This window comes from Pongo pygmaeus, chromosome 8 (assembly GCF_028885625.2).
Source record: "Pongo pygmaeus isolate AG05252 chromosome 8, NHGRI_mPonPyg2-v2.0_pri, whole genome shotgun sequence".
In the NCBI taxonomy this organism is placed as follows: domain Eukaryota; kingdom Metazoa; phylum Chordata; class Mammalia; order Primates; family Hominidae; genus Pongo; species Pongo pygmaeus.
The window spans coordinates 82,884,686-82,897,198 of NC_072381.2; the positions used below are offsets into that span (position 1 = coordinate 82,884,686).

The 12,513-nt window shown below is 38.7% G+C and overlaps 1 protein-coding gene across 5 annotated transcripts in view; it reads left to right on the forward strand.

Moving 5' to 3' along the window:
- Positions 1-12,513, forward strand: part of SLC16A9 (solute carrier family 16 member 9) — a 58,985-nt gene that overhangs the window by 9,527 nt on the left and 36,945 nt on the right. The window contains exon 1 of one of the 5 annotated variants that reach the window (XM_054436358.2): positions 6,192-6,369. The exons of the other annotated variants lie outside the window; for them this stretch is intronic. The gene's annotated coding sequence lies outside the window, so the exon portion shown is untranslated. Of the gene's footprint in view, positions 1-6,191; positions 6,370-12,513 lie in introns of those variants that run through there. 5 annotated transcript variants of the gene reach the window in all.

Consider the following 12,513-nt stretch of genomic DNA (forward strand, 5'->3'; position numbering starts at 1 on the left):
GAGGAATGATGAGAAGGTGAGGAAGCACAGGTAGGGAGAGTACCCTTTCATGTTTTTCTAAGAAAACCTTTGAAAGATGCAACTACAGTAACAAGATCGAACACTTACTAAATAGTTAATTTATGCGAAGCTCCGTGCCTGTGCTTCATGGCCAGGCTTGAAATCCCCTGTAGGTTTTAGCATATGCTTGGATGGTTACCAGAAACATGCTCATGTGAAATACAAACTTAAAATGGAGTTCTTCATTTGCTTTTTGATGCACATTGAATTATCACCTTTTTTTGCAAACTGGTTTTGAAAGGGAGATCCTAGGAGTCTTTGGGATAAGGAAGGGGTCTCTGAACTGGGGAAAGAGCAGCAAACTGGAGTATGAAGAATGCAAAGATGAACTTGACTGTGCAGTGCTTAAGAGACAAAGTCAGTATTTGTCAGCTTTCATTCTACCAACAGGTACCCTAATAACTGCACTGCAACATCTGGAAAGGGGGTGGTAGCCAGCTATGTGGTTTCCTGATTTGAGGAGAAAAGGAAAGAAGGAAAGAAAGGAAACAAAACAAACCTTGTTTGGACTTCAGTGCCTCTTGATTTTGTCTTTTTTTGGCTGTCAGTGACCTGGAGGCTTTTCAATGATCTAAGAGCAGCCTATGATTGTCATTCTGGTCTTTCCTCACTAAGACTTTCTTCTTCTTATTTGCTGACTTTTCTTTCTATCAGGAAATTATTCTAAGAGATGTTGAAAAATGCCATTTCCATATCCTGTTATTATTTTTGGGTGGGGGGAGAGATGTGGTACTAATATGTGTGTGTGTGTATGTGTGTGTGTGTGTGTGTATGTGTGTTTTCAGTGCAGTTGAATCTGAAATAATGAAAACCTAGAACCAAGTATCTAACAGAAGATGTCCTATTGTGGCAGGGAAGGAGGAGAGTCGAGGATGTTCTGGCCAGAGGTCTTTATAGGGAAAGTACCTTAAAGATTTTGGAGGGAGCTATATGAGGATAAAAAATAACTTTTTGTGACTACCAATTATGTCTAAAGGGATTTAAAAAAAAAAGTGATACTTCATATTGAGATTCCTGTGTGCCAGGCACTGGGCTAAGTGCTTTACAGAAATGAACTTATATAATTATTACCACAATATGATGAGGTAAATACTGTCATTCCCCTCACTTTTCAGATTAAGAAAAAGAGGTACAGAGCTATTTAAGTAACTTGCTGAAGGTCACACTCTTGGCTGGTACCAGAGCTGCGATGTACACTCAGGTTATCCAGGACACCAGCCAGTGTGCTTATTCCTTATGCGAAATTTTCTAGAATAGGCGTTCTCATGTACTCACAGATGTAAGTATCTGTTGTGTGTACTCGTATGAGACTGTAGTTATTAAAAACACACAGAAGTGGAAATTCAACCAGCCATTCTTGTGAACCACATAATACCTTTACCAAATGATCATAGCCTCTCTCCTGCTACCTTTCCCACACTGAGAGGTTGTTTGGTTAATTTGAGCAAATTAATAGGTGACAGTCATTATCCTGACAGCCTTATAATTATCATAATTCACACCATTATCTTTGTTAGAATCTTCTCAGGGGTTTCCCTGCCAGGCCCATGCCTGTTCTGTTGGGACTGCAGATAAAGTAGAACTGGGGAAAGAGCAGAACACTAGGGTATGAAAAATGCAAAGATAAACTCGACTGTGCAGTGCTTAAGAGACAAAGTGTTGTAATCCCAGCACTTTGGGAGGCTGAGGCAGGCAGATCAACTGAGGTCAAGAGTTCGAGACAAGCCTGGCTAACATGATGAAACCCCATCTCTACTAAAAATACAAGAAAAAACATTAGCTGGGCATGGTGGCAGATGCCTGTAATCCCAGCTACTCGAGAGGCTGAGACAGGAGAATCGCTTGAACCCGGGAAGTGGAGGTTGCAGTGAGCCAAGATCCTGCCATTGCACTCCAACTTGGGCGACAAGAGTGAAACTCTGTCTCAAAAAAAGAAAAAAAAAAAAGAGACAAAGTGTTGGCTTTTGTCAGCTGAGTGTGGCTTGGACACAAAGAATTGGGGCAAGTATCTGGGCACTGACTGCCCAGAGATTCTTGGAGCTGCTCCTCCTGGGTCTTTTCCTTGGCTGCTGCACAGCAGAAGGGTGGCATTTGGGGTGGTTGAACCTGTGCTTGGCTATTTGGGACAATGGGAAAGAAACAGAACAAGACTTTTCCCTCTTCTGGCTGTTAGTGGTGTGTTCTTGCTCTTTCTGGAGCCATAAGGGTGAAACTGTGCTCATTCTCTAGCCAGAGACCAGCCAACAGATTCTGGGGATTTGCCACGTCAAAGTGTGGGGTTAATAGCATTGCCACCACCAGTGGGGACAGAGTCAAATACAGCAAGTCAAGAAGGAGCAGGCAACTGTACATTCCTTTGGTCTTCCATTGTGGTCCAGTGTGCTTAGGAAAAAAAAGTCATATTCTCCTGAAAGGATCTAATTATTCTGCTCTTTTGTTTTGTAAAGTTTTGTTTAAGTGTTCTAAGTATTAAGAAATAACTAAAGATTTAAAAGTTTCCAAAGCCCTAGATTTCTAAATAATCCAGTAACCGGTTGTTGTTCTAGAATTCTGGAGTAACCAGTAACTACTACTTAAACAATGGCTATGAAATTACCAGAAATCCCTTAAGTTCCAGATTCTTCAATACCAGAAAAAAACCCTAAGGTTGTGAAAGTAATAGCTAACATTTATTGAGGGTTTTTTGTTTTGTTTTGTTTTTTGTTTTTTTTTACTGTGTGCCCAGCAGTGAGCTTTGAATTTGCAACCCATTCTTATCCTATTTTACAAATGAGAAAACTGAGGCTCAAAGCCAACAAACAATTGGCTTAAAATCCCATGCTAAGTAGCATAGACTGGACCAGAACTTAGATACAAACTTGATTTAAGAAGCCTCTGATCTTAACCATTGCTCAGTTCCTATCGTTCTGGAACCAGATGCTAGAAAAATGTGCCTTCTTCCTGTCCACCCCACCTTCATGGTAAAACTAAGAATAAAGGAAAGCTAGGAAGTAATTGAAAAAATTGTTAACTTGCTTAAAATAGTTTTCTGTTATCTCCTTCCTCCATATGTACCTAAAGCAGCCCAAGGACACTGATGTTGACCTCAGAATCCCTGAATTTATGTTTTTTTCTAATTGTTCAGATTCCTCTTTCAGGATATTTAGGCATTCCTGCACCTGAGGAAAAGCTTTGCTCTGTTGCTCCTTTGTTTGAGGAGCCATAATACCAATGAAATAAGCAATACATAATTTCCTGATTTTATTTCCCTCATACAAACCTGTTACTAGGTTAAAAATTTGGGTGTAGGTATAGGTGGGGAGAGTGGATGTGAGTGGCGAGGAGGGCCATTGACCAGGTGGGGGGGCTCAGATTTATGAAAAGTCTCATGCAGCTGTTGTTAATTTTATCTCTAAGTCAGGCCATGTATTTGGTCATTGTAACTGTGTGTTTATAGCATACATCTTTTAAAAAGTAAATTTGTTGTGTTATAACTTACATCCAGTAAAATTCAGCAATTATAAGCATAGAGTATGATGAGTTTTGACAAATTCACATAGGGTTTACATTAATTTTTTTGGTAACAGATTTATTAAATTATAAATTACATATAATTCACTTATTTAAAGTGTATAGCTCCCTTGATGGCTTTAGTATATTCAGAGTAGTGCAACCATCACTACCATCAATTTTAGAGCATTTTCATCACCCCCGAAAGAAACCTCATGTGCATTAACAGTCACTCCCCATTTCTCCCTACCCCAAAACCTCCCAGCCCTAGGCAGCCACTAATCTACTTTCTGTTTCTACAGATGTGCCTGTTCTGGACATTTCACATAAGTGGAATCATACAATATGTGGTCTCTTTCAATTACATTTTCTCACTTAGCTTAAGGTTTTTAAGGTTATACATGTTGTTGCATGTATAAGCATTTCATCCCTTTTTATTGCTGAATAATAGTCCATTGTGTAGATATATATCATACTTTATCCATTCATCAGTTGATGGGCATTTGGATCCATTATCTATATATGTTTATCAGTTTTCATCACACGTAATATATAAAAATATTTAGTGTATATATATGTGTGTGTGTATGTGTGTGTGTATATATATATATATATATTTGAGAGGGAGTCTCGCTGTCACCCACGTTAGAGCGCAGTGGCACGATCTCAGGTCACTGCAACCTCCACCTCCTGAGTTTAAGCGATTCTCCTGTCTCAGCCCCTGAGTAGCTGGGATTACAGGCACCCACCATCACAGCTGGCTAATTTTTGTATTTTTAGTAGAGATGAGGTTTCACCATGTTGGCCAGGCTGGTCTTAAACTCCTGGCCTCAAGTGATCCACGCACCTTGGCCTCCCAAAGTGCTGGAATTACAGGCATGAGCCACTGCACCTGGCTGAATATTTAGTATATTTAATGTATTCTATCTATAGTCTATCTTAATATATAGACTATTTTCTATATATATTCATCACTGTTTGGCTAATAGCATTCATTTTTAAGATGTAGATATTTAATTGAAACCTTGATTTTCATATCCTCTTTTTTGTTTTCTTACTTTCAATATTTAGTATGCTAGTAGTCAGAAACATGAAAGTAGCTTAATCCCATCTTGATTTCTGAGACAATCTGATCAAGGCCACCACAACTGGATTTACAGTTGTACTAAAATTATTATTTGGAGGCCAGGTGTGGTGGCTCACGCCTGTAATCCCAGCGCTTTGGGAGGCCGAGGCGGGCGGATCACGAGGTCAGGAGATCGAGACCACCCTGATTAACACGGTGAAACGCCGTCTCTACTAAAAATACAAAAAAAAAAATTACCCGGGCGTGGTGGTGGGCGCCTGTAGTCCCAGCTACTCGGGAGGCTGAGGCAGGAGAATGGTGTGAACCCGGGAGGCGGAGCTTGTAGTGAGCTGAGATCGCGCCACTGCACTCCAGCCTGGGCGACAGAGCGAGACTCCGTCTCAAAAAATAAATAAATAAATAAATAAATAAATAAATAAATAAATAAATAAATAAAATTAAAAGGCCGGGTACGGTGGCTTACGTCTGTAATCTCAGCACTTTGGGAGGCCGAGGTGGGCAGATCACGAGGTCAGGAGATCAAGACCATCCTGGCTAAAAGACCATCCTGGCTAACACAGTGAAACCCCGTCTTACTAAAAATACAAAAAATTAGCCGAGTGTGGTGGCAGGCGCCTGTTGTCCCAGCTACTTGGGAGGCTGAGGCAGGAGAATGGCGTGAACCCGGGAGGCGGAGCTTGCAGTGAGCTGAGATCGCGCCACTGCACTCTAGCCTGGGCGAAAGAGTGAGACTCCGTCTCAAAAAAAAAAAATAAATAAATAAATAATAAATAAATAAATAAAATTATTATTTGGCGTTCACCCCCTTGAATAGCTGTTTCAAACTGTAGAAAATTCTTATAGAATTGTGTGTGTGTGTGCGTGTGTGTATATATATATATATATACATACAGAATGAAGATGACTCAATATGATATTACGAAGAGTTTTAATACTTCAGAAGCACAACAGGGTGGATTCTTTTTCTTTTCCTTAAAAACTGATGTTGATATATAACTATATTTATTTGACTTTAGAAGAAAAATGATACACTGACATTTTGAAATGTCATTGGAAAGTGACAAAATTGATCCAGTGACTATAACTTTTAAAGGACTTACGTGTGTTAACGTGGTGACATTTGCTAATATGTAAATCAACAAAGAGAGTAGATATACTTGACAGTTTAGGTCTTTGACCCAGAGGAGACTTATTTTAAAGTTCTATCCTACTTAAAAATTGTTATAAAAATCAGTTATAAGTGTGTTGACACTGTTGCAGCTGATGACTGCAGATGCACTTTTTACCCCTTGAACAGTATAAAATGAAATTGCTTAAGAAATGGGAAAGCAAAAGTAGAAGTAGAATATTACACGTGCTATGGAGAAGGCGGACTCAAGAACTAGAGATATGATCACTTGTGTTATGCCTCTCATGAAGTGAAATGTAATTAATTTGTATTTGAATTGGGAGCTTCAGTTTGTATTAAATATATTTGTTTACCTATTGTTTTAGAATTCCCAAAAAATTATCTACATTTTTGCTTACATTTCATTAAAACACCCAAAGAATGACTTGTTTACCTACTTTTTTGTTTGTTTGTTTTTAGATATTGGTTAATTATTTCTCAATTCCCAGGATTCCTTCATCCAAACTGAGGTGGTATAGGATAAATGATACATGTTTGGAGGGACAAAAGTCATTGTTTGAGGGAAAGAGTGACATCAGTATTACAGCTGCTTCTGGCTGAACAGGTTTGCTTTTTAGTTTATAAAACTTGTTACCTACATTGGAGTCAGAGCTAAAACATAATTTTTGGTAGCTTTTGAAGTGTTTTATTTTAAGAGCTTTATTGAGGTATACCTCATACATGATAAAATTGATCCATTTAATATGTGCAGCTCAGTGATTTTTAGCATGTTCATAGAGTTGTGCTACCTGCACCACAATCTAATTTTAAAATGTTTTCATCATCCCACAAAGAAGCCCTGCACCCTTTAACAGTCATTCCCCATTTCCACCCCTCAAACTTTTTTCCAAAGTGGCTTCAGCCTTTTCATCTGCACCAGCAGCGTGTGAGGGTTTCAGTCCACCTCCTCATCCATGGTTTATAGCCTTAAAGTGTCATAAATGTAACCGTAGGAAGGTCATGGAACCCAGCATGATTTAGACTTTTGACTCACCTCACAGATAACTAGATCAAGGCAAAATCAACCTGGAATCAACCATTTTTTCCCAAGATAAAGTCACAGGATTCTAGGCTCTTAAAATAAAGTGCTTCAGCACCAGGCAATCTGGTAGTGACTGAGATTCAAATAAAAATGTGCTACTGTTGACCTCCTTTTATATTTCAAGTGAAAAGTCTATCTATGAATCTTTAAGGAGATATTTATAGACAATGCTCGAATGGGGGTTATTAGGGAAAGATAATCTTGGGGAAGGGAGCAAAGGCAACAGGAAACTGTCAACTGAAAATAAGATTAAATACTTGTAAATCACTTTGTATTTGGCAAAAATTAGTATAGTGCATATGTATACATTTCAGGGATAGAAATACTCAGTGTTCTTAAATGTCACACCTGCAGTTCTGACAGCCTATATCCAGAGCAGAAATTTTCAGCCAATGTAAAGAGTTGAAGAAAGAAAGGATTGGCATTATTTGAGCAGAACTAAACATAATCGAAGGCATTGGAACTTAAAGCTTTATTGTGAATGAAATGTAGTCTTTCATCAATAGTCTTTTTCATTTCCTGAAGGAAGTGATTAGAACTTGCCAACTCTCCTTTCCCCTTAAACAAAACAGGTTCTGGCTTTAGGAGATATACTATCCTTTGTACTAATGATAATCTAATTTTGTTGAATAGTGATATCTTCTTATGGTTAATATTATTTCATGCTCTTCTCTCTCCTCCAAGGGAGGTTCATAATACATGTACTGTATTTAATTTTTTTAAGTTAAAGTTAAGAAAGATGCTTACAAGTTCAAGTTCAAATTCAAATTAATTCTGTGAAACTTCTTTAAACCCTGTAGTATAACAAAACTGCCCCTAAATTAGTGTTCTTCAAATGATCTCTCAAAATGGTTTCTAATTTTGAGTTTTATAAGGTGTCTGGTCACTCAGAGTCCCGGTTTGTTAACGCTCTGGTTCAAGGAGATTGCAAATTCTCAAATAGTTTACTAGAATATAGTACAATATATGTATTTCCTAGAAACACATTTTCATACATTTGTATGAATAAGACTCCAAAACTTTGAATATATGCATAGATCATAAGTCTAAATAACATAGTGCCTTCTGATACTTACAGATCTTGTTTCATTTATTTGTTTACTTACTTATTTATTTAGAGATGGAGTCTTGCTCTGTTGCCTAGGCTGGAGTGCAGTGTCATGGTCTCAGCTCACTGCAACCTCTGCCTCCCGGGTTCAAGCGATTCTTCAGCCTCAGCCTCCTGAGTAGCTGGGATTACAGGCGCGTGCCACCATGCCCAGATAATTTTTGTATTTTTTAGTACAGACGGGGTTTTGCCATGTTGGCCAGGCTGGTCTGGAACTCCTGACCTCAGGTGATCCACCCAGTTCGGCCTCCCAGAATGCTGAGATTATAGGTGAGAGCCACCCCGCCTGGCCTTTTTTTTTTTTTTGGAAAAAAAATTCCACCACTTAGATAATATAAATGATTTATTCTACAATATGTAGAAACAATTATTTCTTGTGGTTATAAACACAGACTTCTTGAAACACATTCTTCTTGAATTTACACAGAGAGTACCATTTTTCTAATCTTGTTTTGCTCTGTGAGCCCTGTAAGAACTGTCCTCTCCAACTCCACCAAACCTATCAGGCCTATCCTGATTACACATGTATATTCATGTTGTTCCTCTTGCCTTGGCAGCCCTTCTATGAATCTCTTCATTGTTCTTTACAACTAACCTACTTTATGAGGCCCTTCCACTCCTGCTCCCACCTTGAGTGCTTTCATTTCCTTTGACTCCTAAGCATTTAATATCCATCCACTTGTTTGGCACCCAATCGTGTACATACTCTTTTGCACATACCTTTCCACGTGGACACACCTTCCCATGTACACATATCTTACCTTCCTAAGTGAGTTAAAAGAGTTTCTGAGGTCAGGGACCATACCTTATATGCCTTCTGGTCTCCCTTAGTAGCTAGTGCAATATAACTTAAATGTAAGTGATCAAGAACATTTTGAATAAAGACCACTTTCTTCTTCTTTTTTTTTTCTTTTTGAGACAGCATCTTGATCTGTTGCCCAGGGTGGAGAACAGTGGCATAATCATGGCTCACTGTAGTCTTGACCTCCTCAGCTCAAGCTATCTTCCTGCCTCAGCCTCCCAAGTAGCTGGGACCACAGGTGCATGCCACCACACCCAGCTAATTTTTAAGACCACTTTTATCTTGCTGCATTTCTGTAAACATTAGGATAAATGGGCTTAGTGGAAATTTTAGTTAATTTGGAATTTTTATTAAAAAGAATGCCAGATAAGGGAATGTATCATATTAGATCATAAGATATGAAGAAGGGAGGATAATAAGAAATTTTCATAAAAATAGATATGGCACATCTATATTTCTTATATTATATGGTCATCAACAATATTCCTCAGCTTTACCTTTGTCCCAAATGGGACCAAGTGGGGTATGGATGGTTAAAATAATCAACTTGAAATTACTGCATACTCACAATATATTTATTCAGTTGCAAGTAAAGAAATGAGTACCAATAACTTAACAAAATAATTTACTGGGTTAGCTCACAAACGTGGAAGGCTGGGGAAACCAGGCTTCGGTATCTCTAGGAGCTCAAGGTAGTAGGACTGACAGAGGTCTCTTCAGTGCACTTCCATGGGGATCCATAAACTCTGCAGGTTTTCCTTTCCTTATATAGCATTTCACTCAAGATTCAGGCATTTCAATCAAGACTCAGAGTCCTGAAAGCCTACTGGCTTCTCTTGGGTTAGATGCCCTTTATTGCTCAAGGTCAAGGAAACTTAATTAACAGTCCCACAAGCCCTCTAGCCATAGGACTGATCTACATCCTCAAAAAGGAAGTTGAGCACCATTACAAAAAAGGAGAAATGAAGGCTAGCCTATTCATAAAATCACCTTACGCAGTACAGAATATCAGAAAAACAGCTGGTGAGAGGCACCTAGGGAATAGAGGAAGCCACGGGAGGAGGGTGCTAGAGTGACAGAATACAGGAAATCACTAAATGGTAGTTTTCACTGTGTTCTATTGACACTACATGTATCTTAAACTCTGAGATGATGACAGATCAGAAGCTGTTAGTCATCGCTATAAAAACTTGCCTTTCTAGTCAGAGTTGATGTGCATGGGAACTTTGTATTTCCAAGGTTTGCTCTCTTAAATATTTACTGTGAGAATTTCTTTGGCTCTTGTCCTACATCCTGAAATGTCACCGAAGGCAGGGCATGGCAATGCAAGGTAGGGCGGAGGTGTGTGGTGTAGAAAGGCATTTTTGTCTACTTAGGTTTGAAAACTGGTAAGGGAGATAATTCTCTTCATCCTCCCCCATTGCCCGCAACCTCCCAGGAATACTGGCTTTATTCATGATTCTGGTGCTTTGTCTCTATAAATGTGTACTCTTCCTGAAGTGCTGTGATTGGAGCATTTGAATGAAGGACAATCTCATTCTTATATGCATTTGTCCTCACACAACCTCTTAGTCTCTAGATGTTTGGCTATTTCTATTATATCCTATCTAGTTAGAGGAGTTCAGACAATATTTTCTTTAAAGAGGATTCTGAACAGAAATTGTAAAGTACTAAATTGTCATTAGAAAGACCAGAATTGCATTGTTTACTTTTACAATAGAGTAGGTACCAGAGAGAGTAAATTTCCAATGGAGGGACATATTTGATTACTACAAAAGTTTCTGATTTGGAAGTTTGGATAATTCTGTTAACACAATCATGTGGTTTGAGTGTCTAGATTTTATACCTACAGTTTTGTTCACTAATTGTAACATCTTTCTGTTTTTGATTATTAAATGTTGAAAGTTAATTTGTGTAAAGACTTAATGGCACATGGTGACATGAGTTCTGCCCAGTGCTCTGAAATCAAAGTGAAGAAATAAATCCATGGAAGCCCTGGCAAATGATGGGTGTAGCTATGACTCTCTGAAGGTAGCCAAATGCCTTGTCATCTAATTAGGCTGTGTGTGAATGGATAATTGATATTCCTACTGTCTTCAGACATTATCTGTTGAAACCACAGCCAAGTGCATGGTTTGGCAGAATCTGTGGGCAAAGACTCTGTTGCACCTGACTGTAAACCTGGCATAGTGAAGAGACATGGAAGGTGCAGGTTAAGTGGGAGGCCCTGCTGGGGACCTGAAGGTTAAGCCTTGGATCTCCAAATCCATTGCCATGTAAGCTGTTTAGGAAAAGAAGGAAAATTTTTCTTTTCTTTTCTTTCCTTTTTTTTTTTTTTTTTTTGTTGTTGAGACAGGGTCTCACTGTGTCACCCACGCTGGATTGCAGTGGTGCAATTACTGCTCACTGTAACCTCAAACTCCTGGACTCAAGCCATCCTCCCACCTCAGCCTTTTGAGCAGCTGAGACTACAGCTGCACCACCACACCAGGCTAATTTTTGTATTTTTTTGTAGAGATAGGGTTTCACTATGTTGCCCAGGCTGGTCTCCAACTCCTGGGCTCAAGCCATGCCTTGGCCTTCTGAAGTTCTGGCATTACAGGCATGAGCCACTGTGCCCAGCCCAAAGTTTTAAATAAAGTAAACACCATTTGGGTACCAACACTAGTAGAAATCAAAAACAAAAATAGACAAATTTTGCCTATGAATTAAAAAATCCCTCTGCCAAAATAGACTAACGTAGTCAAAATAATGCATGAACCAAGGAAATTTAATCCAATAATTCATGGATGCTTCAGTAGTAGAAAACATATATTTTATCATATTAAGAGTTATAAAGGGAAAATTGTATGACCGTCTTCCTATACACTGGAAATACATTTGATAAAATGTAATAACAATTATTTATAATAACAGTCAAAAATATAAAAATGCAAATTACTTTCTTAACTTTGTAAAAGAAATCCAACTATGCACCAGAGGCAACATCATGGTATTTGAGGGCATTCCCACTAAAGTTAGGAACTAGACAAAAATGTATACTTTTGTTAATTGATATTATTCTGTATGTACTGTTCAATGCAAAGACAAAAGAAAGAAATTAGGGGCCGGGCACTGTGGCTCATGCCTGTAATCCCAGCACTTTGGGAGGCTGAGATGGGTGGATCACCTGAGGTCGGGGGTTCAAGACCAGCCTGGCCAACATGGTGAAACCCGTCTCTACTAAAAATACAAAAAATTAGCTAGGCATGGTGGTGCCTGTAATCCCAGCTATTCAGGAGGCTGAGGCAGGAGAATCGCTTGAACCTAGGAGGCAGAGGTTGCTGTGGGCCGAGATTGTGCCATTGCACTCCAGCCTGGGCAACAAGAGCGAAAATTTGATTAATCAGCCTATGTGCCTGACACTGGTCTTGCAGTACAACTGGAAGCCAAAACAAGGTGGAGGATGTCCTGAATTAAGATGTTTTCACCTTATTGTATAACAGAGACAGCCAATAAATCTACCATTTGATTAGAAAAAAAAAAAAGGAAATTAGAAGTATAAAAATTTAACACATATAAGGAGATAAAAAATTGTAACTGTAGGTGACTATATGACTGTATTGCATTGTGCATTGTATATACCCAAGAAAATCATCTGAAAATCCATCACAAATAGAATTTTGTAAGGAAGTGGGATGTAAAATTAACATACAGACATCAATAGCTTTTAAGCATACAAACAGAAGACAAATAAAAAAATGACCCCGATTACAAC